Genomic DNA, 25724 nt, shown 5'->3' with positions numbered 1-25724 from the left:
ATAGAATTACGTGAATAAAATAAAAATTAACAATATCTCATTCGGGATATAGGTGATACCTTTTTTACAATTGTCACAGCCATAAATAAAATAAAGGGTAGATATTAAAAGCATTATTCGAATTTTTAATGTGTAATGCTAAAAGGTTTCATATTTTTCCTGATCCAAAAGCTTACCATAAAATAGCCCTTTAAATTAAGCAACCATTCAACACGTGATTTATATGTAAAATTTACCAATTTGAATATAAAGAACGCAAACAAAGAATAATTTATTTTTAATTTTTCAGACTAAACGAACCAGAGATGACTTTGTTTATTATAAATACATTTTTTGTGGTTTAGTGGTCGTAAATATAAAAGGGTCTCCGCTAAAAATCTTTGTTTCAATTCTCTCTAATATTAGGACTTTTAAAATTCATATTCAGAATAAAATAACGGATCAAATATTCGAAAATGATAAACGAATTTGGGTGTATGATTTGATATTCGAAATTAATAATTCAAATGGACAGAAATCGTCGTCTTATGGGTTGGGCCGACCGTAGCGAAAAATAGATAATAAAATGTATTGAAATGGCAGCGGGCCGGCTTATCCGGTTGAGAGTCAATGAATATTTGATTTCAATTTTTTTTCCCAACGTCGCCGTGAAGTATTCGCGCCATACCTAATTTGATTTTCGCCATTCCGGCCGTTGGTTCGGGCAGTTTGCATTCATATTCAGTGCGAATACGCGTCGGGTTGCCTTTTGCCCGACTCTGATACAAACAGGGATATTTTTACATTACTTACGGAAATAACCCAACCCAACTGATTACGTTCGGGGATAATAGCCGACACTGCCATGACATTATGAATAAGTATTTTATTGTCATATTCCATTTGGATATTAAGTATGTATAATATAATATAAGCGTAGCTCACAATAGGAATATATTTAAAACAACAGTATTAGTTATTAAACTTACGACTTTTAATGTAACGCTCAACGCTTTACATTAAAAGCCGACCATTTTTCAACCGAGAATTTAGATTTGTCTTTCTATTCAATTAACAGTAAATCTTGAAACAATCAACAATAATTGACATATCTTTAAAACAGAAAAAATCAGATAATAAATCTGTTTTAGGTACAGAGATGCGTCCGTGACCTATGTCCTATGACCTATCAGGGAGATACGGGATTTCAGATATTTGATTACTATACTAACATAACAACATTAGTTTCAGTCAAAATAAATTAATTCAATATCTCTGTTGATATTTTATAAGTATATTTAAATGAAAAATTCAAATTCAATAAAGAAGTTAAAGCTTGTAAAGAATTCGTTTGAAATACAGTGCAGATCGGCACCTAAAAATGAAGACGCGTTTCATTCCTTTTGTTCAAATAATTACAATGTGAAGGGAACCTCAAACATGATCTAAATGACACGCAAAGGGCGTGAAAGTTAGAAGACAGATCGTTGTCTACAAGAGATTTTATGTCTTCTGTTAAAGCTTTAATACTTAAAATCCCTTGTCACTATAAAAGAGAATTCGTTTTTGCTAACTTGCATAAATGACGCAACGATATTTCACTGAGTCTAAATATTTGGGTCAACCTATTTTTGTATAATGGGAATTACAGAAGTAAATTTTACATTTGTAAGGGACCTTTGTTAACAAAAGATGATCCTTGATAGCAGTTTCATGGATTTAGAATTTTAATTAAAATCTTACGGCTAAACCTCTGATTATACACGTCCCGGTTGGTAGTTTGACGTACACTTTATTAACAAATTCAGGTGCGCTTGTGCTACGTTATATTAATTTTTACGGTACTGAATACATTTGAGGGGCCGCTGTCTCTTCGAATGCCCCTTTTTACTGGCCATTCAAAGGTATATTTTTGGAATTTTAATTATACAGTATAATAAAAATTATATTAAACTGAGAAGGCACGTTTACTTAGATATCTGTAATACGTTTTATTGTTCTTACCTCTGTGTCTATTTGTCTGTTTGTCGAACATCAGCATCGCATCTTCAATCTGAAACAAGACAAACAATATTAAAAACATGAATATGGGTAGTGAAAAACGTGTTCGTCGCGCGATATGAACCCCGCCCATGCAATAAAACACTCCGGCGCTGTAATAACGAATAAGCACCCGTACAGAGTAAACCACACGCTGGAAATAAACTTTGATAAGCGGGGGCGAGCAGGTAATAACGTATTCATAGAGAAATAAATGGAAAGTCGGCGGTTAGGACACGAACAATACAGGTGAGCAGATGCGCTGTCACCGCGTATCTAACCGAACGCTATATTCGGCTGCGATTGTACGGTTTAAAAACTCCCCGTCCGCTAGCAAAACGAAAAAGCGTGAAATTGTATTGTAATATTCATGTCTACGTGATACGTAACGTTGTTAAAGTTTCAGCGATGGGCGCGTAAGGACGCACAAATTGTACGCGTTAAAACAGACGTTTGCAAAAAGTGGGCATACACTTTGACAGGTTTGCCCCAGGGCTTTGTCTCGGAGTCGCCGGGCGCCCCCAGGGCAACATTACCCGCGAACCTCGACACAACACACCCCTGATGATCGATGTCGAATACACGTAACAGGTGACCTTTCCCTGAATTATTCGTACCTGCAGAAACGTTTGTTTAGTGCTGATTTGTTTGAGCAGCCGCGCTAAGCTTTTATTTACGCGTGACAACCCTTTTGCTATGAATGAAAAATTTTCCGCAACATTGACGAAATTGAGTTAGGTTTTTCTTGTTTATGTGGTAAATTAGTTATTCAAATACAGTCGTTTTGGGCCCGCTTTATGTACGTTCGTTTGCGCTTTTGCATATGAAGATGTATAGTTATTATATTCGTGTTTATATATTTAGTATTTTGTCTCATACAAATAATTTAGTGCAGGAAACTGATTTATTAGTATTTTTAGCTATTTGAACTTACGTAAAGAGTCAAGAGTAAGCTTCCACTAGTAATGTGATTAAAAATTTAACTTAAAATAAGTGATCACTTGTATTCAACTTAAAAATTCTTAAAGGAACTCTCTAACAAAGAGGGAGCTCTGTCATTACTATTGTACCCTTACATAAGTTGAATAGCGTCTTCCTAACAACATAATATAGCAAAAAAAAATCGGTTGTCTGTAAAGTCGGTTTACTGACGATAGTTGAACGTGACAACGTCATAAAAAAATATTGATGGGATGGTTGCATTTTTCAAAAAAAAAAATTAAATTTTATTTGTTTGATAGGCATTTTGCATGGATATAGAGAAGGAGGTAAATGGAAATCACAATTGAATTGATTAAGATACATTTATTTGTACGCATAAATACAATTATGTCAATTTTAAATGGAACGCCTCAGAGCGAGGTAACGCCTCAGAGTGAGGTAACGCCTCAGAGCGAGGTAACGCCTCAGAGCGAGGTAACGCCGCATGCGTCATGTTTTTTCGTGCGTGCAGCCGGCTCCATCGAATTATAAGACGTTGTCACGTCAAAAATAACAAGAAAGACAGTCTATTGTTGACTAGTACTCCTTTAAAACAACCTGTTTCTTAACTTTATTAGTCGAGTAGTTTCTCATTTTATATTTAATCTTATATTTTCTCGTGATAGTGTTTTAGTTTCGTCATAAGTTACGGCTGCAAACTTTAAGTGGTCTCCTGCTTAATCTTTGTCACCGATGTGGCTAATACGACATTTATTGCGACACACTTCGTTGCATTTATGTATTTGGTTATTACTTGGGAAATTGCGATCCATATAGATGGATAACTATTATTTTTAGTTGTATATAGCTTTTTATATATATCCAAGGAATGGCAGCTGTCACTAACACCATTGATCCTACATTAACAAAGATTATGATACTACAGACTATCAAATAGTCTGTTTATTTGTAGATCAATTAATATTGGCAAATCAAATAAATTACAGAACAGTTTTGAACTAATTTAACTTTGACGTTATTAAATTGTAATAACAATGGCAGCTAATATCGGCGCCATTGCTCTGACAATATATATAACAGGGGAGAAACGGGCAGGAGACTCGTCTTAAGCGATACATTGCCAAAGGCGCGCAAGTGCGTTGCCGGTCTTTTAAGAATTGGTACGCTTCAGTTTTGGGCTTCCGTATTATTCAGTTTAAATAATTGTTTAGGTATCAAAATGTACCTATCTGATATATTTCACACATGTGTTCTAAGTTTAAAATTAAATTTAAGAATATTCCTAAACCAACGGAAGTATATATTTTATAGTGAAGGTAAAGTGAAACTGCCCCTCTGTGAATCGTCAACTTTGGTGTCACAATTTGAGTCACGTACTCTAAAATGATCCTAAATAAGTTGAGATGTAATGGGCACATTTATGAACACTGCGTGTCCAGTCTAATTCGCGTTTTAGTATTCCAACAATGTCTGTCCGCTTTTAGTAATATATCAAATTATTTTTACTGTATAAACTCTGTGTGTAAAAAAAAATATCGGTTAGGTTAAACATCTCTCAACCACCAGCTTACATTGAGTAATAACGTTATTTATTAACACTTCGTTGCAAGTATACAAAAATACAGCACGATTAAAATAAAAAGGAGGCGGCCTTATCGTTTTTGAGCGATATCTTCCAGGCACTGTTAGAAAAAAATTTAGATAAGGTGAGCGCAAGAAGTGCAAAACTACATAAGACATGGACAGAACTAATGGGAAAAAAGCAAAGCAATTAAAACATATGTAAACAATGAGACAATTATAAAAAAATACACATGAATCACGATAATTTCAGATCAGTTAGTACAATGTAAACTTTTATGTAATATCGTGTCTGGGCCATTACAGTGTAATATGAATCCATGATGTATTCATTAATAAAATCATTTTTTTGTCCTTGTATGATACTTCTACTAACTATACAAAAATTATCCCTTACACCAAAGTCTATATGCATAAGACAATGACATGAAATAAGAGTTTAGATGTATCATCGCAGGAGCGGTACCAATAAAGTCACACTTGTAATAATTTTCACTAACGCCTGCTCATTCTTACTAAGCAGCCATCTCTATTATTAAGCATTTTATTTAAGGGGAGAGTCCCGCCACGTCCCGTGAGGTACCTGTCGCATTAATTTGCTACGTAGGTACGCATTTAAGAGCTCCCACTAAACTTTAAAACCCCTCATTCCTTTGTCACTTACGAGATTCGTTCGCTTCCACAGATTTTATACGCTAAGATACTTTTTATGTCACTTTTTAATCATCCCTATACATAAGACTATTTTGCGCCTACGTTAGCATTTCCAACGTAATTAAATTAGTGAAGTATGTCTAGTTTGTTGTAGTGCTACGCTAATTTGTTTCTTATTAAAATCTTGATAAAATTGGTATCTTGAAATAGCGAATGAAGCAATGAACTAGATATTAAGGCGAAACTGTTGTCTCGTTTACGGTTTCCATAGGATTTATTTTTAACGAGCAGAATAAAAACAGGGAAAAATGATTAAAAATATTCTCAGGAAATCAGTTTTATCCTCTTGACTCTATGATAAGCGTAAATATTATCCGATTATTTATTGCTACCGATTTACAGGTCGACCCTTCTACTATCTGGAAGCTTTTTTTAATATAAAGGAGGCAAACGAGCAGGAGGCTCACCTGATGTCAAGTCATACCTCCGCCCATGGACACTCACACTGCCAGAAGGCTCGCAAGTGCGTTGCCGGCCTTTCAAGAGTTGGTACGCTCTTTTCTTGAAGGACCCTAAGTCGAATTGCTTTTACTCTAGTAATATAAGATAATAAATCACAAAGCAGTTATAAACTTTAATTTAAATTCTTTCACACATCCTTACACATATCCACACACACACAACCACTCATGCTTTGGTTTTATTTTGTTTATTACTTTAGATTAGTCATAGTATGTTTTTGTATATTTTCTGTGCGTAATGGAAGGTTGGTTACTAATAGTCCTATAGGCACCAACTTCTCAAAGATGGCCAATGCCTACATGTAAAACCGTAAAATTCAATATTGTGAAGAGGCAAATAAAATTTATTATTATTATTTTAACCATTAAAGCTTAAACTACCGTACACTTTTTTATAGTTTTGTTTACGTGATTCAAAAATAAACACGTCAATACGCCTTCGAGTTTTGAAGTTAATACCTGAAACTGACACGAAATTTAAATGATCGATTCGATTAAAATTGTTAGGAATTTTGAATACATATTTGTTTAGTATTTAGCTAAAAGAGTTCGAAATGTAAACAGAGTATGTCGAGTACAAAATTAATTACACATCACATTCTGTACCGCAATCCATCAAACCCGTGCGATATCGCTATTCGGCTAGCATTTGCCAGTGGAACTAATAACTGAACAAACGTTGCTCTAGCGTGTGCTTTACGAACAGCGCAGACACGCTACTTTTAGATTGGACATTAGCGCAATTGATCTTGAGAGCATTGTACTTAATTGGATATAGAATGATTAAAAACTTTTATTATAAATTGAATGGTTCTTCAATATTTGGATTTAACTTGTGATAAATATATCATATCACTAATAAATTTGTGAATCTAAACATTGCGCAAGAAAAACGCATAAAAACAAATTCTTTCGAATCGTTATCTATATATAAAAATATATGTATTCGGAATATCATGCTTGTCGTATTTCATTTCAGAAAATATTGATGTGTCAACAATATCGTACTTGAACACTCTGATTTAGACTTTAATTTTAAAAGTTAAACCTGATTTAAATTTATAAGAGAATATTACTAATTACGTTTGTGCGGTGTGCTTTAATATTTGTGACGCATTGATTCGTAAACACTGCATGCATGCTTAGATGCTGTAGAATTAATGCGGCCGGTTAGGTCTCTGAGGTACAATGAAATGTTATCAGTGAGTATTGGGTATGTTCCTATTATTATAATTACCTTAATGTTATATTTGACAACAATAATAAAATAATGCGTGGAAATAAACAAAAATTTAAATTACTAACATGAGAAAAAATGTGAGTTGTGCAAAGTCTGAAAAACGGACAAATTAATAGTGGCCAGGCGAGATTTCTTATATGACAGGATATTTGTATGTGTGTCGTATGTGTGTAATATTTGTGAAGTCATATATTTTCAGCGTAAATGTTGTTATCTTATAAATAAATAAATGGTTAAAAGAAAAATATCTATAATGTTTCGACCACTACGTACTTTAATAAAAACATTTAAACGAATTGTGAATAGATTCCAATGTCGAGTTATTTCGACGTTGAGTGCTTTACAGCAGTCGTGGTCAGAGATAGATAGAGTCTCTCTGGTTAAAAATAATAAATTTAAACAATAAAATATGGCACAAATTTATTATTATGAGAAATTAAATATTTAATGTCATGAAAAATGTAAAATTACAGATAATTAAAATGTCTCATTCCTCTAAATTTTTCATATCTCAACACGAAAGCTCTAAAGCAATCAATTTATGGATTAAAAATAAGTAGGTCGCTATGAAATGCCAATAAGATGAGAGCAGTCAAGATGTGTCTCGTAGTGTTTTGATTATTTTCTCTTTATTAACATTTTTACTATAACTATTGGATGTCAGATTAATGGCTTCATATTTAATTTAACTGGATAGAATAAACGTTTGTTTTTCTAATTTATTAATTAATTGCCTAAAACAAAGCTTAGCGATTTAAAAGAGTAACGAGAGTCTATTGCCAGTTCTTCTGTTCCTTTTCAGAAGTCACGTTCATAGGTGTCATCCATTTGAATAAATGAGATATTCCGCAACCTAAAACAAAGCTTATGAAATCTATACGTGGGAATTCTTATAAGTGGACTAATTCATATTGATTGTTATGTATGCAATGAATTTATAACTATTATAAATGTAATTATATTGGCTCCCCCATTTTTAAATTAAAATAGTTATGTTATTAAAACTGTTCTCGTCAGTAGATTTATCAATATTAAGAACGAAACTAACTTCTCAAGTTGTATTCGTACGAAAACTTAAGATCCATAGCGAGAAAACATTTTCTTCAGACCGCATTTACTTTGGCAGTTGGACAGTCTTGGTCAGTTTCCTGTCTATCAGAGAGCAATCCTTCATCCTATGGTATTCGAATACTTGGTTAGTGGTAAGGTTTTAGGCCCGTTTATACTAAAACATCTAATAAATTATAACCTTTTTATTTAAGCTCTAAAATTATCAATTGCTTAACCGTCGTGGTTGAGTGGTTTACTTTATTTTACCATTAGAAGATTCCTGACGAACGTGAGCTATAGAATATATTATTAGACATACAATTTCTATGTACCGAAAAAACCTTTAGGTCATAGAACATCGTCGACTTAATGCCGTTGATACTGCACAGTCGTCAATAATTTTCTAAATAATAACAACTGACATGAGACTGATCTTAAATTAAATTATCATGATTCATGTGCAAATTTCACTTATGTTTTTCATGTATCCTTTATTAGTTTGGTTTGTTTTTTGTTCCTGATAATTTTTTACCAAGTATATGTAATATGTATTTTTGCACTTCTTGCCTACCTTATCCAATTTAATACATTTCTTTTTCTTTTCTCAAAGTGGTTGCCTGGAAGAGATCGCTCGAAAGTGATAAAGCCCCCAGTTGCCATCCTTTTCATTTAATTATGTTCAATTTTTATATTGTAATGAAACGAAGTGTTAATAAATAAATAATAATTATCTTAACGCATTCTAACTCGTGCGACACGGATGCTTCGGAGAGTGAGTAAACTCAATATAAACAAATCAGATGAGACTCTCCAGAAATGGTATAAAGAAAAGTTTTAATTTGTTTAAATATTTCCGCGAAGTTCCCTGGTTCTTGAGTTGCCTGCGGCCTAACGGCACCTGCCTTCAAAGACGTCATTACATAATTGCATGATATAAATTGAGCTCACAATTTTAATGCTATTTATCAACTGGTGTATTTTATTATATTTTCAATTATTTTTATCTAGCGTCACAAAATATTAATCTGTTTTTTTATCTACTAAAAGTAACAAAAACTTATAGGAGTTTTGTATGGTTACATGAATATTCATAAAGGAATTTTTAACAAATACTTCCTGTACAGAATCAGAAGTGATTGCGACATAATGCTAGCATATAAATAATCTTATAATCTATATTTTATTCCTTCTTATAAAAATTAATTTACAAACCACAATTAACAATTAACAGTCTTAACAACCACACAGACGCAATCTAGATTTCTTAAATACACAAAACGGAAGGATCTTAGCTAAATGTGCGAGTCAAGAAAAAATATTAGTTAATACAGCCACTTGAATACACACTGCTCCTACCCTCGATAAATAACAACCCTTCTGAAGACAGATCCCCTACAATTTTGTCGTATTTACGTAATAATTCCCTAAGGAGAGAAGTCTCAAATAATTTATGTCAGTTCTTATAGCAAGTACCAAAGCCATTTGAGTGAAATCAGATTTATGAATGTTTAAAATTATGTTCTATATACGTCTTTAAAATTGCATAGTGATGAAAAAAAATCACTTCAATTATTTCTCTAAAAGCCAAAAAATTCTACAAAAGATAACTGGACTAGGCAGATATCACACAATACACATGTAGGTCGACACACTATTTAAAGGTTTTACAAACTTACTCTTTGATAAACTTAATACTCCATAAGCATTTAAGCATTTATTCATAACTTTTACAGTAGCGTTCCGTATCTACCTCCAAAGTTGTTGTGTCAATAACTATTTATTTATTATATACATGATCTTAAATAGAAAATATGGTATGGTGGAAACACAAACTGGACACATACTAAGGCCAGTGACATATACACTATAACATTATAACCATTAAAATTGTAAGTTAAACGTCACAAACCAATTGAAACATTGACGCTCCACAGTTAGCCGACGCAAGAACTATACTGCCCTGCGATTCTGTAACTCACTTTTCGAACTCACACAGCGGTTTTCGCATCGGCGGTCGCTCTCAAATCAGTCGTGAAGCAGTCATTTTATGATTTGGCATTCTAGTAAACAATAAACTACAAGCTCCCACCTTTTCAGAATGCCAAATCATAAAATGACTGCTTCACGACTGATTTGACAGCGACCGCCGATGCGAAAACCGCTGTGTGAGTTCGAAAAGTGAGTTACAGAATCGCAGGGCTGTTCCAGTTACTTTTTCACTATCAATAAAGCGAAGGAGATTAAAACTTTCCCATCCTTTCCACAACTTATCACAGAAGGGAATCGTTACCTATCAAAGATCCCGTGCGCAAACACAGGTTAATAAGTAATGAACCAGATTCCGAGTTTTGTTTGTTAAAGTGATTATTCAAATACGTAAAACGTTTTCGGCTTTGGCTAAACTTCTTTCATATTTTATTCATCGATTCTTCACGGTTCGAGACATTCGTAATTGTTGATAAGATTCGAGTATTGGTTGATAAGGGGGAACTTTAAGTGGTTAATGAACGATTCCAAGGAGTCTTATGTATAAATAAGTTTCTCGTTTATTTGGTGATGTATTGTATTAAATTAATTAGAAATATAAATTTTAGAAAGGTTTTTCTTATTTGTATGTTTGTGTGAGAAGCATAATAAGTGTTAGACTTATTATGCACACATACATGGTCAATGAAACGGATACCTCTGAACCAATCTCTGGAAGGCTACCTTCCTTCAGTGTCATAATTTTGTATACACATTATTAATAGCTTAATTTTTTTAGCACTAACTAATTCTCATGTTTGTATATAATAATTATTGTTGTTATCTGTAAAACTATTTTAAGATATATTCAATATTGTAACTTTTATTTTATTTGTTTTTTTTGAATAGGCAAACGGGCAGGAGGCACACCTGATTTTAAGTGATACCGCCGCCCTGGGACACTCTCAATGCCCGAAGGCTGGCGAGTGTGTTGCCAGCCGTTTAAACTTTTTACAATTGAGCTTTTATGCTATTGACTTATGGCATCTGTTTAATAAATAAATTAGTATTTTATGAAAGTCAAATAATAATAATCATTACAACCTAATGTTTAGTACACAGATATACAGATATAAAAGAACGAACGAAGAAGAGTATAGTGGTACATATGCAGACTACATTGAAACAACAGTATTAATTGTCTCGATACAATTATTGTTAAGGACATTACAACTAAAGTGGTTACATCATCAAAGGAATTATTGTGTTTGAAAACTCCTCAATACATCCGATGTATTGTATTGATGCGAAATGAATAAGTTATCGTAAGGATATAAGCCTAAAGCCTTTGTTCAGAATGTATCTTTTGTATTTTTTGATCAAATAAACATCTTTATTAATCTCTTTGTGTTTGTCATTGTATTTTAGACGATATTCGTCAAATATGGTAACAATTTAGTATAGATGAAGTTTTTAATTACGATTTATACTAAATATCTTGCATTGATTGTGCCCAATTTTGTAAAGCTCAAAAAAAATTTATATTTTGTTTTACCTTATAACGCAGCCAATTCGAAAATACAGTTTGTAAGTCAACACAAACGATAATTTTATAAATTATTTAAACTTGTAGCTTTTTAATTTATTACGAATAAACAAATTAATTATCTGAATAAGATTATTGTTAGCGTGATCCAACACTATCGCAACACAGCTTAATAATTAATTAAATGATTAGCACAAATAAAAAATAACACTTAAAGTTCTGACCTGAACTCCAAAGTTAATTAACAACTTTTTAAAACTGCAATTCATAATAGACAGCGCTGGTGAAAAATGAATGATGTGTTGGCTTTTTCATTATACTTTTCCCCTCAAAACTTTCCAAAAAATAGCCGAACAAAAACAACTCTTGGGTTTGACAGTTGGGGTTTTTATAAAACATGCAAATGCTTTACGCTTATCCAGCGAACGTATTAAAGAAGAGTTGGGAAAAAATTGGTAAGACAATAATCCAGTTGAGGAAGTAATTTTCTTTGTCTCATCCCTTTTATTTTTTACGAGATGAGATAAATTACTATTATATTGAGATAAAGTTGATTTAAAATAAAGCTTTATTGTTTATACCTACGTGTTCTGCTATGTACGGTATTGTTCTTTATATTCTCTTGTTTTTTCCTGAATTATTTTAATATCCCGTCTGCGTTTATTACATTAAATGCGTCTATCTATTTTGTCATACCTACTGCTTATAGACTGCATGCATTGCAGGCACTGTTTACTACAGCCATAAAGTAGGTATTTATACAACTTTTAATTAATAGATAAATTATACACTTCAAAATTAGCCAAATAAAGTTTTATTTGCAAATTGTTATTCAATAGTATGTAACCTCCTTTTGATAAAAAACTCAAGACACCATTCCAAATTTGAATTAAATAAATCTTTATTCAATTGTTAAATAGGTGGAAGCGATTGGTGCAATGTGTGGAATTGAATCTAAATAGAAGTTCTCTTAAGGCTATTGATAAATGAATAGTTTCAAATGTAAACTCTATTGCTCAGGTGAGCTCAGGTGTTAATTGTTCTAGGTAATATATCTTCCTGTTAGATTGCTCAGACAAATGATAAATACAGTTCGATTTGGAACCTAATTCATCCATTGTTAGCTTACCTAACTTAGATTTCGATAGACAGACTGTTACTTTAATATATCTTGAATTATCAAAATAATTGTATATTTATAGAAAGTTTGCAGATCTTCCAATGTTGTTTATTTAATTTAATTTATTGAAAAGTGACAGAAAACATTCAATAATTCTTTGAGACTGTTACATTAAAAGAATTTAACAATAAGATAGCGTAACAAGGAGAAAGAATATAACTTTTGTTATGTATATATATACGTATATAGTCTAGGTATATATTTTACTATGAATCAACTGTCCTAATAACTGGTATTTATGAATATAACTTATACAAATTTGTTTTTTTTTATCGCAGGGGTTGATCAAATTAATGATTAGTTACTAACAAATACCACGAATAACACAAACAACCAAGACAAACTACGAAAATACATTGTTAGGAGTTTTCAAAAACCCTTATTACTGAATTTTGCAATTTGATTTCGCGAATGCTACTGACATTCTCTCAGCCACTTGTCGTGAATGACATCCATTGTGATGTTTTATTAATACTCTGTGAAATGCAACCGGAAATTCTTAAACCCTACAATAGAGCCTCTGTCTTCGTTGAGAGGAAAGTTGAGTCGACTACAAAAGTGGCAGGGATTAATGAATTAAAACTTTTTAATACGAATGTCTAAGCTTTGTTTTGTTCTAGCTTATGATTGATTAAAAATACCTAAGTGCTATAACGTGTGAGCAGTATAAGAGCTGAGTTGGCCTAGTGGCTTCAGCGTGCGACTCTCAGCCCTGAGGCCGTAGGTTCGATCCCCGGCTGTGCACCAATGGATTATCTTTCTATGTGCGCATTTAACTTTCGCTCGGTAAACATCGTGAGGAAACCGACATGTCTTAGACCCAAAAAGTCGACGGCGTGTGTCAGGCACAGGAGGCTGCCTATTAGATTGAAAAAATGATCATGAAACAGATTCAGAAATTCGAGGCCACTGATTTATTTATATTTACGTGCTACAACTTGATAATTTATTTAAAGTAAACTATCACCAAAATTAAATTGTTTAGAGTTTTTTTTGTAAAGCAGGTACATAGGAAATAACTAGATAAAATAAAATATCACATTTCACGATTTCTCTAGGTATCACTTTTCCTTTATTTTTTTTTATTTTTTCTTTGTGACTATATAATTGTGGTTAAACATATTATGTTATAATTAATTTGTAAGGCATAATATAGTAAATACTACAACTGCGCAGTGGATCAAGAGCGTCAACAACACGTTTCGACTTGCATTTCCTAATCTGCATATAAATCGGATATCCATAATATCGCTATCATAAGCAAATTCGTTGCTATAAGGGCGCTGAAACCACTAATCCACAGAAGTTTCGATGACCCCGATGGTAAATAGACCCGCGGTATCCTATTATGCAAATATTCTATGAAACTCGGACTCTAGTAAGTTTACGCTGAAATTTCGTCAATGGAAAGTTGAGTAAAACTTTTTGGTTATTCTCTAACAATATTCGTTATGTATCACTTCATAACATGTCCTTGGAGTCCAGGGTGGAAGATGAAAGTTAAGAGGCCGATTATTATTCTCCCTTGATAATATTGTATTGTGAAAATTTATTAATAGCCGCTAAAAGCAAGCCAAGTGGCACTTTAGTTTTTTCTTTTTATACACAAATATCTAGCTGATAAGAACTTTGTCTTTTTCTTTTTCGTTGGGCGTGTAGTCTAACCTGTGTTTAATGACCCAAGAACAAAACCACCTCGGAACGTACATTACACTAAAAAAAATATGTTATTTCTATAGAAACTTTATTGTAAAAAGATACTCGTGTATGAACTTCAAGGTCAAAATGCCGCAAGTTTTGATTGCTTTTCTTCATACATGCTATCCTATAGGCCTTGGCCTTTGCATATTAATATATTTTTTTATTTAGGTAGATGATAAGCCGCGTGTTTTTGTTATTCGTAAAAACAATTGCAAGGGCGAAAGCTGTTCAAAAACAAAACACATCGTAAGATTCGAAAAGCATACAAAAACAACAATAAGACACGACTTTCCCTGACCTAGTTCCCTCTAATCCATCGCTTACCTATAAGGTTTTATTGGCAATGGCCCATTACAGCGTACATTATCAACATCATCATCCGATTTTACTATTTCCAGTCACGTAATCCTTAACGTATAAACCGCACACCGACCAGATTTCGCTAAAATATTTAATCATGAAGTGAGAGGCTTACGAAATCGCTCCAAATAAGTATCAATCATTTTAAGAAGGAATCATGTGAATTTTTACCCATTTCTAATGATACCGTATACATAATAGCTATTAAAGGCTTATAGTACAATTATAGGAGATATCATATGTAAAATAAAGTCCATAAATATATTTAAGGGAAAAATATAACAAACAAAGTTACTTTGCTTTAAAATTGTTTATATCGAGTTTGATTATAAGAGATTGATCTTTCACGTAAGAAGCGTTTAGGTTGACGTAATATATGACACGCATTTTTCTCCGTAGGCCTAAAGTTTAAGACAAATATGAACGAGGAAATGAATAATATGAAAAGCTGCTTATGTGTGACGCGTGAGGGATTGTGTCGACCTATGAATTTAACCAGTTGTGCAAAACTTGCCCGTAGGATACATTAAGCTGATTGCGAACGTCAATCAAAAGTGTTTTTGTACGCATTGGTATTCAGTTACAATATTATTAAATTGTAATCATTAGAAGAGCTGAAACGGGAACGAGGCAGTCAAATTTTAAGACAATTGGTGATCTGCTCCGGCAGATAATAATTGTTACCGTAGACAATAGGACAAAGGTCCTACACCTTCGCCATGCACTACTAAAGTATGTGTTCATTATTAAGTCGTAACTTCAATTTAATAGAAAATATAACGCGCATGGACATGGACAGGACACATTGTGAGAGAAGATAAAGATAAATGGACAAAGTAAGCGACGGAATGGCTTCCTCGATATGACAAAAGAAAACGAGGAAACCAAATAAATATGAGTAGATGATGTAAGAAGAGTAGCTGGCCCTATGTGGATAGAAAAAGAGAAGAGTGGAAGCCCTTAAAGGAGGCCTATGTCCAAGGACAAGCTGTATAATAGAAATCAACAGGCTTGCCGATTAATGATTAGTATTATTTTTTTTATTTTTAGTGTTAATTTTTAAAAATTTCTCATGTTGATTTATGTTCTAGTATAGGTAATTACAGCAATAAAGGCTTTTATTATTATAATAACGCGCATGAGCATTGGTGCGTTACTAAAAAAAAATTGTTTTGTTTATTAAATTGCTATCAAAAAGTTATACAAATTTCTTTTAAGCGATAAACTTACTTCCCTAACCGATGAAAATATCCACGTGTCGCTATCTAAATTTAAATCCCGCATTATAATAATATATCGCTGGAATCTTAAAATAACGGCTGAGTCCATTATCCCATCTACGACCTTCGGCCTATCGGACCGATGTCTGATAAATTGCAAGCCTTAAAACCAGTGGCAGGTAATTCCGCGCAAATTCGAGCTTAAAGCTCTTATGGAACTCAACAATTACTTCTATTTGAAATTTGTCTCAGTTTAAGATATAAACTAATAAAGACAGTTTTGGAAACGGTTTTCTGAAAATAAATAAAATGATATATACACAAGTCATACTAATTGTGGAACTTAGTTGTATTTGATTAGTAATATAATCAAATAAAACTGGTTATGTCAAATATTTTTCTGAATGTTTTAATAGATAGAAATTATGCTGCATAAAAAATCGTTTGAGTAATGAAACACGTGAAGCAAGTATAAATCTTGTTTCTTTCCTAATAATATTACACCACTGAAACGTGTTATTCTCGTATAATCAATCTATCCATCAAAATAATAGGATCGAACTGATGCAAGCTCACGCGTCCTGATCAAACATCGCATATGGAAGATTAGCGTTTAATTTTCTCACTTCAGATTTTACTGTCAATTGATCATTATAAATAAAATATTAAAATTTTCGTTTTAATTTCAATAATCTTTACAAAATGTCATTGTAAGAGAAACAAAAGTTCATATATTATTATCACTCATGCATGTTAAGTGTGGTACAAAAATTCGCTACATTATCGGTTGAAAGGCTTCAATGCAATTTCAAATTTTGACAATGTATAAAACAAAATTGTTTTTCGTCGACTTAACGCTTTAGGTTTATAACTACGCGGATCAATGCAATGATCTAAAAGGAAGATTATTTTCTTTTTCTATAGAACAGGAGTAGGAGGCTCATCTGATTTTAAATGACACTCTCAATGCCAGTGGGATCTCGAGTGCGTTGCCGGCCTTTTATGAATTGGTACACTCTTTTCTGGAATGACACATAATTATGTTTATAACTTATTTAGAGTATAATAAATTCTCACCATGCGCCTACACTCTCTGAACTAAGCACGCATTTCTGTACGCAATAAACGGGGCATCGCAGATTTTATTATTTACGGTAACACTTAGCAACAAAACTATTTTTATTTATATTACTTGTAGTTACCGTATAAAGCTTACATTTCTCGAATGTCCATTTATTATTCATCACAGAAGACACGGGAAAATTGTCTAAGTGCGTTGAGATCCAACCAATTTCGCCATTTTTATTTCATCACAATAAATGGATTACATGTTTGAAATGTGTATCAATCGTTCCATTCTTGTTTTTATCGACTTGTTAAGTGTTTTTTTACTGTTTTCTCTGATATATTTCAATTAAGAATATTACTTATAAATAGCAAAAGCACAATTAATGCTATTAAATGTTATGAACATTAAATTTTTTTGATACACCTTTCAAAAACTTTACTTTCGTTTGTTACCTAATGTTAAATTTGTTAGTTTCTTAGTTAAATCACTATTCTATTATTTGATTAAAAACGATTTATAATTTTCTTATTAATAATAATTTAGAGCGCCCCTTCGCCCTACCTTCGTGCAGATCTAATTAATAGCTTATAGCAATCGGGAAATTATAAGCCATCATAATTAGTATTACTAATTGAATTGCGAAATTATACAGTTCTAGGTATACAAAAATAGTATAGTAGTATTAATATAACATTAATTATTTTTTAACTAGGTAAAATGACATACCCGCAGCTTTTTAACATATATCAATTTTTAATTTATATGTTAACTTTTTATAATCATAGAATATATATATTTTAGAACCGTTTGTCAGCATTCCATATATATGCAAAATATTTAAACAGTCTCAGGGCATTTGCTTACGTTCCCTTCCTTTTTTATTCATCTCTTGACATAATCATAGACAATTTTATTCTAAATTATTTGGAATGTTAAAGAAATAAAACTTGTTGTAATGTTATCATACCTGTTGTATTACAACAGGTATGATAACATTATGCACTTAGCAAGCTAGTCTACTAGTTGCTTAGTGGTGTGTGAATATTTTCATAATTTAAGGTACATATATTACGGCCAGATTGATACTGGCTTCATTTTAACCGCGTTTCCCACTCACCAATTGAATTGACACATCGCTATTGAACGGCAAACACGGACAAAAAAGTTCACAGCAATTTCATTACAAAATACGCACCGTTAGAATCTAGAACTCAATGGATCGTATATTTCAGTTGAAATTTCAGCGACAGGTAAAAAGCGATTTTGTATATGGTACAATAAATAAGAATGGCGGCCACATCGTGCAGTTGCTTTACGCGAAGTATGGCGTCGCAACAAATAGCGCAAAACGCTTTAAAGCGCATTGAATAGACAATACTAGATACTTACCCAGGCTTTTCAGCACTTTTAAACATCTCCTGCATAAATAGCAATGAATGTTTTGTCTTTATTACTCTCAAAAAGGTTTGCAAATGATAAAGTATGACAAAATAGTGATTAAACGTTTGTTGGACTGTACATAATTGTAATGTATTAATTGCCACAAATACATCAAGATTCATCTCATAGTATTACATTAGTAACGACATACAGTTTCGCAGACAAAATTTTGCAAAAAGTTATTATTTATCTCTGTTTGTAGTTTGTAAGAATCCTGTTAGTATGCAATATTTACTAAGAATAAAGCAGTGTATTTGTGTTCCTACATGAAGGATTTTTTTTTAAATTTTCATAATAATTAGAACGTTTAAAATTTCTGATAAATTTTGTTTCTGTAGTGTTGTAAGTTATCTATGAACATTGGCAAGATAGATTTTATTATGTAAAGTTAGATTACGGTTGTAGTGTTCACACGTACTTGGCGATTACTCGATTGCTCGCAGCAAGTATGGCGTTGCTTTTAACGCATTACCATGAATAATATATGCTCAAATTGAAATGTCGTATTCGCGTCGCTTGGTTCGCCTATCTCAGACTCACATCCCACCTCTGCCGGCTTCCTATTTACCGCTTCGATCGTTCTTTCAATGGGTTTTACATTTTCGTAAACTCTTTGGAAAATTCTTACAGATTTTTCTCATCTGTTAATAGCGACGGCCCATTATTCTATTTGTAGTCGGTGTTTTATTTACACAGGGTATATTATATTTTAAATACTATAGAATTTAAGTCAATAGCCAACAATACGGTAAAATCTCGTTGTAAATAGGTAAGGTTATACTTTTATGTTAACAACAAAAAGACTACATTTAGAGTTCAGTGGAGTAAATCGTTGTCAAATACAAAACATTTTATCAACTTAACAACCCTTTTGTGGACAATTTACCATAACTGTTTAATCCCACGCTAAAAATAAGTGCTTGTTAAAGCAGAGCAGAGATAATTATTACAAGATCCTAAGGCGAAATAACAATATAATTAGGAAAATTACTTTCAACGAATAGTCCTCCCTTACCGCCGCAAAACGGAAGCGCCGCAAATTGCCGACTTAAATATTTAATTACTCAAGAAAACGGATTAGAGGTTAATTGTAGAGATTTCTTTTACATACAAAAATACCCAACTGAGAATTTCCATAATGACCTTCGGGTGAGCAATTAAATCTATTTACAAAGCCCTCTAAAACGTATTAAAAGGATAACATGTTCATTATGGGCATTAAGTAAGATTTCCTTTAACCATTAAAGGCTCGAGACCTCGGCCTTCGGCTCCGAAGAATAAAATGAGGGTCACCTTCAGAAATCAAAGCCGGCTTTATTTATGACCTGAACTTGGGTCTATGTGGTCAAGATAAGTCCCCGTTTTCTACATAACATACAGATTATGTTATTACAGAGCCACCTCCGTCTAGGGTAAAGATAAGATCTCCATTAGTGGCAGGACTTATTCAGTACAAGTGAGACGAACCGTTATTACGTATATTTAGAGCCTACATGAATGCCTATTTACAATTTGAATTCCAAATGAGATAAATTTTATAATAAATACATCTATGTGAATACATTTGAATTGAGTACAGCTCTAAATTAACTGATAAGACCGGTTAATAATAACTATTTTTATATGTACCAGGTTAGCACGACTTTTTTAATAATAATAACGCTTGTTTATTTTCAATCTTCACAAATGTAGAATATATAGTTTAGATTTGTTTTATTTTTTTCTTGCTTTCATAAATCCTTCAGTTCCCATTCATGAGTAAAGGCCTCCTGAAGCTTTTTCCAAATATATATATATAAATATATATATCCTTGGCTTTCTTTCTCCATTCGCATCCTGCTAACGCTACTATTTCTTCTATCTATCTTTTTTGGGGCGCCCCTTCTCCTTCCTCATGGTCCTTTCCATATAGTTGTCTTTAAAGCCCACCTTTTATCTGTGCATCTTGCTATATGACCCGCCCATAGCCACTTGTGTTTTTATATTCTAGTAAATAATATAGCGCAATTTACTAAGAAATAACTATTATAATGGTCAAATAAATAGCTCCAGTATTTTTTAAGTTTACTCCTAAAAAACAGTTCAGATGCAGTCTATTTTGTTTTAAAAAGCCGCCTCTCTCAAGGTTAATATAGCAAGATAAAGCGCGCCGCGATTTCGCTAAGTTTCCCCTTATCTAAAGAAAAGCCAACCCAACTAACATTTTGGTAATTAGAATTGGTGATAAAAGAGTTCTTCATAAGTAATTTCGGCAAACCAGAGTTATACAAAAGTTTTAGCGATTAGTGTTAGAGCACGCTCTAACCCCTTACTACCCCTCGATTGGGCCCCATTTTTTAGCGCTATAAGTAATAAAATTGGTTATTATTCTCACTATTTTAACACTGAACGTTACATAACAGTTATAGAATGGCGTTAGTTGCGACTAATTTATTGTTTCTATAATGGTGGTACAATATAAATCTTGCCATCTGAAGCACCTTAAAGTTTGTACTATGGTTAAAATAAAAACTATTGGTGGTATACAAGTTTTAAAGTCTGTTGGTATAATTTTTATGGTTATATTTTAGTGTTTTTTTATGGCCATTTATATCTTGGATTTGCTTTACGTATCTTGATCCGTGTTGAGTAGCAACTCAAGGCTCTAGCACGTTTAATTCCTCTATAGTTTTGCATATAAATTTTACTTCCAGAAGTGTTACTTTATTTCTGTCATTATTTAATTTGTGTTATTGTTTCAATATGACGGCGAAAGTAAAAGTGAATAACAAGTTATGGATTGTCTATAACTCGGTAAGTCAAGTTTGATTTTTACAATTCATACCTAAAATTTATTGCGAGGGTTACTTTATTGAGAGAATCATATATGTTTTGCATCTCAATTTTGCAGGGACCTTAAAATAAGTGGTATTTCAAGTAAAAATGATTTGTATTTTATCAGGAGGGGTATACACTCAATCTACATTTAGATAAAAACGGCCTATTGGATTTGTCTTTTATAGTAGTTGTGTATTTTAGTAAATATAATTAGTTTTAAACTAAGCATATTATGATGTAAAAATTGCGTTTTAAACTAGTTTTTTCTTAAATTACTTTGAGGTTATGTTTGAATTATCATGGCGTCTATTTCTAATTACCCTAATTGCCTATTATTACTATTTATGAACGAGAAGTGTTAGGTAGGTTGTAGTTAGAACTATTGTAACAGTTGTTATACCAGAATAGAGTTTTAAAGGTAATAAGAGAACCAAACACTTCAAACTTGAAGTGTTTGGTTTTACAATGGTTCGACTGACATGTAAGGGTAGTAGTATTTTAGGGTTACGTTTTTCAATTGATAAAACCCTTCCATCTAGGAAGGGAAGGAAAAACGTATAAGATTGAGATCAAATGCTAAAGATTTTTTGATATCATCGGTGAGATCGCATATTCAGCAAGTGTTTTTTTAAAGTCTATTGAGCTCTGCAATCACCTTAATACTTTGCCTTTTTAAGTAAATAAATTTAATGAGATACGTATAGCAAAATTATCTTGAATTTATTTAGCTTACATATAAACAAAGAATTAAGGTACTTATGCTATTTATAATACAAGTAATAAACAAAGAAATACGTTATTTTTTCAGCCTTCAACAATAGGACAACAGTAGGACCAGCTGCAGAAAACTTAAACAGTGAATTATCCTACGAGTACGCTATACGCATGTGTAGTAGTGAAACTAACGTGAATGTAGAAAACGCTCATAACAGGTCAAAATACACTCTTAACAAACCAAACAAAAATATTGGAGCAACTTAACTCTATCCAGAATGTACAAACTACTACGATTCAGAAAATAGCATCATTATCCGTTCAATTAGACCATGCTATGGTACAAATTAATAACCTTTCCCAAAACTTACAAGTCACGCCATTGAGCGCATGCAAATCTTCTCCAAGTAATACAGCTTTTTACATCAAGCCAATTGAAACTGTTCAACAATTGGATGAATTAGAACTGGAATTGTCAAACAGTGCCAATAGGCAACAAAAAAAAGCAATTGTACTCTGTTATTTTCGCTGGTGACAAAGGTATTTATTGTGCTTACACATTAGCTGATGTATTATTTTCGAGAAAGTTTCTGTGCCAATGCTCTTGGAGTGGAGGCAGCCGGGGTAACAATGATGCTAAAATAGTCTGGAAAGCTTATAAGAACATTTTGTCTTTTTCCTGGGAGATGGTGCACGCTTGTTATAACAAATACACAGTTTCACATAATGTTGAATTTTTCCAAAGTATTCTAAAAAATGCCAAAAAGAGGAATATGGCTAAAAAGAAAGAGCGTCTACGTCAAGAAAACGCACAAAACGATCAAAAAACCAGTCTGTAAACAACGAAATTGAATCTGACAAAGAAGAAACATCTGTAACAACTGCAAAAAAGGCTAAAATAGAGGAAAAACAAATAGAAAAAAAATGAAAATAATGACGAAATTTCTTTTAAGCAATATGTTGACAGAAGAGGCGTAATTGAAGAAGACAGAAGAAAAAGGGAATGATGAAGAAAACGCAAAGACTTCAGACTCTATAATAGAAGAAAATGAATGCAGTGTCGAGGAAAAAGATCTTGAAAGAAGAAATGATTACGAAACTTCAAAAAAGGTCGACTCTAATATCGATGAAAATGAAAACACGGAGGAAGAAGAAGAATATCACGAAAATGATGGAGATACTTCAAATGATAAAGAAAGTACAATAGAATTAGATGGACCTTTTGAAAAAAATTACATCACCCAAAATAAATTTGAAGAAGAGCAAGAAAATAACAAAGAGAAGATGAATTATCCCAACTCAAATATCACAAAAAATAAAATAAAAAATCTCGATGAGAGAGAAGAAAGGGTATATCAATCCGAAAGGAGGTGAACCTGCCCATGATACTGAATAACTTTTCCCTAGAAACATGGGTCGAAAAAAGAAAAAAAATTTTTACCTCCCATACAAAATTTCCGATCAGCTGACTCATTTAGTATGGGAGGTCGAATGTTTTTAGACCCATGTTTCTAGGGAAAAGTTATTCAGTTTCATGGGCAGGTTCACCTCCTTTTGGATTGATAAACCCTTTTTGTTACGCGTTGTATATGCTTTGCCTTAGTTTATTAGACTTGTTTTGATCAGACTAGTGAATCTAGTGATAAGATATTTTGAATAAAACCACAATTATTTTTAAAAGCTTGCTTTTATTTATACATTAAAGAAACACACTATAATTCAAATTATAATGTGTGTAAAAGTGGTATAAAATACAGGAATCCGCCGTGGACAATACACACTAGCTTACAGCTTACATCATCAGGGCTCAGAACAATATCAATTTTCTCTAAACTTATTTCGCAGACTTTGTAGATATTTAGGAACGATGACCGAAGAGGTTTTTCAAATACTAGCATTTTCCCCATAAGTTTTTTACCTTGTATATTTATCTTTTTAGCGTTAATTGATATATTTAGGACTTCAATAATATCATCAGTTGATGATAGAAAATATTTATTCCTCTCTTTACAAGAAATTATAAAATGCTCAAAGTACAGAACCCTGTTCAATGTCTTGCGTTTCACCATGTTTACTGCTCACATACATATTATGATTTTCTAGTCCTGTGAAAAATAAAATTATTTGCTATTATAATCACCTATAAAGTACTCACCAAAATAAATAAAAAAAACTGTACGGAACCTTGTTGAAATTCCCGCACTTGACCGACATTTTCGATGGGTTTCTACGACAGTACGAACATTTTCTTTGGCATTTAAGCTGCGCTGGATGAACATATTCGTTGCAAAAACTACTACAACCCAGACTAGCGTCATCAATACTTCTTTTCAACGAAGAACTATGATGCTGAACTGCATCAATGGTCACTGTTTGCAGTTTGGTGGTTTTATCGCAGGATGACACTGATTGATTTAATCTGATTATTAATTTGTATTCGTTTTCTTTTGACTCCTCCACATCTTTTTCGTTTTTTCCACGAACTCATAGCAAAAATCAAGCAAGCAAGAGCAAACAGACTTGAGAGCAAATCAGACTACACACATATACACAATTTTGAGGTTAGAGACATTATACAGCTATAAAAGTAGGTAATATTTTATATGTTTTATAATTTCAAGTAAAAATAAAAGTTACAACGTTTAAATTGTATTTTCATATTGCTTAGAATAACATAAAAGTAAATTCGAACACCGTTGTAAAGAACAGGGCTCTAAAAATAACTCCATAATACCAACTAATATCATATATAGTGGTTTCTTATTTCTAAATTAAATTGCTATAAATAAGTTCCAATTACTTCTTTTGTAGCAATTTAGGTGATAAAAATATTTTGTCAACTATTTTCAAGAGCTTTTGTCGGTAGAAAGAGTTATTAGAAACTATAATATTACTTTAAGTGTTTCGCGTTACTTGAATTTATATAAGAGTAGGTTCTATGATGGTTGTGACTATAACCTTCATACCTTCTTAAGTAATATTAAGTTTTTAGGCATGTTAAGTGGTATAAAACATTTACTTAGCACTCTTAAACAACACTTGGGAATAGTAAGACTTACTAGAAACCTTATTACTACTTAAGGTACTTATTGTTACTTGAGGTTACAATACCTAGCGTTACTGTGGTTCAGTTTAACTCTTTTATAACTTCTTAAGTCTTAAACTGTATTATTGTTACTGTTACTCATCTTAATGAGTTATTTAGTTATATTCTTGACCATTAAACCAACAAAAGTTTTACTTGACACTTTTATATACCCGTTAAAACAATACAAACGATTAGAGTGGTGAAAATTAGCGCCAAAATGTTGGTTGGGAAGGCACATTTCACTAATCCGGTCGGCAGTGCATGGGACAAATAAGTTTGTTTAATACTCAGTAAGCATTAGTGGCGAGTGTTGCGCCAGAGCACGGTCCGCCCTAATCAGATTAATTAGATGATTTTGCGGGTGTTATTAAAAGTTGAGCCGGCTAAACGCTACCTCCGTAAGCTTATGCGAACATGCTTGGCGAATATTATACGTGTGCCAGGAGTTCGCTTTAATGTTTTAGCATTTTCGACTGAGGTTGTGAACTCGGAGCCGTTTTGTTTGTGCGCTACAGTAGGCGGCCGGAATAATTCACTTAAGCTTAACTGGGAAAGATAATTAGGATTCTACGTCGGTTGATGCAGAATGAACGCAAAAAACAAGGTACAAGATTTTT

At 32.6% G+C, this 25724-nt stretch overlaps 1 long non-coding RNA gene and 1 pseudogene across 1 annotated transcript; one reads left to right on the top strand and one right to left on the bottom strand.

The window, feature by feature from the left end:
* Positions 1–25724, bottom strand: part of LOC125058678 — a 318204-nt pseudogene that overhangs the window by 263508 nt on the left and 28972 nt on the right.
* On the top strand, positions 21083–22220 carry LOC125058724. The gene is made up of 2 exons (XR_007118487.1): positions 21083–21281; positions 22114–22220. It is a non-coding gene; the product is annotated as an uncharacterized LOC125058724 (long non-coding RNA).

This window comes from Pieris napi, chromosome 18 (assembly GCF_905475465.1).
Source record: "Pieris napi chromosome 18, ilPieNapi1.2, whole genome shotgun sequence".
NCBI lineage: Eukaryota > Metazoa > Arthropoda > Insecta > Lepidoptera > Pieridae > Pieris > Pieris napi.
Note: the sequence above shows the minus strand (reverse complement) of the source record. Positions and strands in the feature narration are given on the sequence as shown.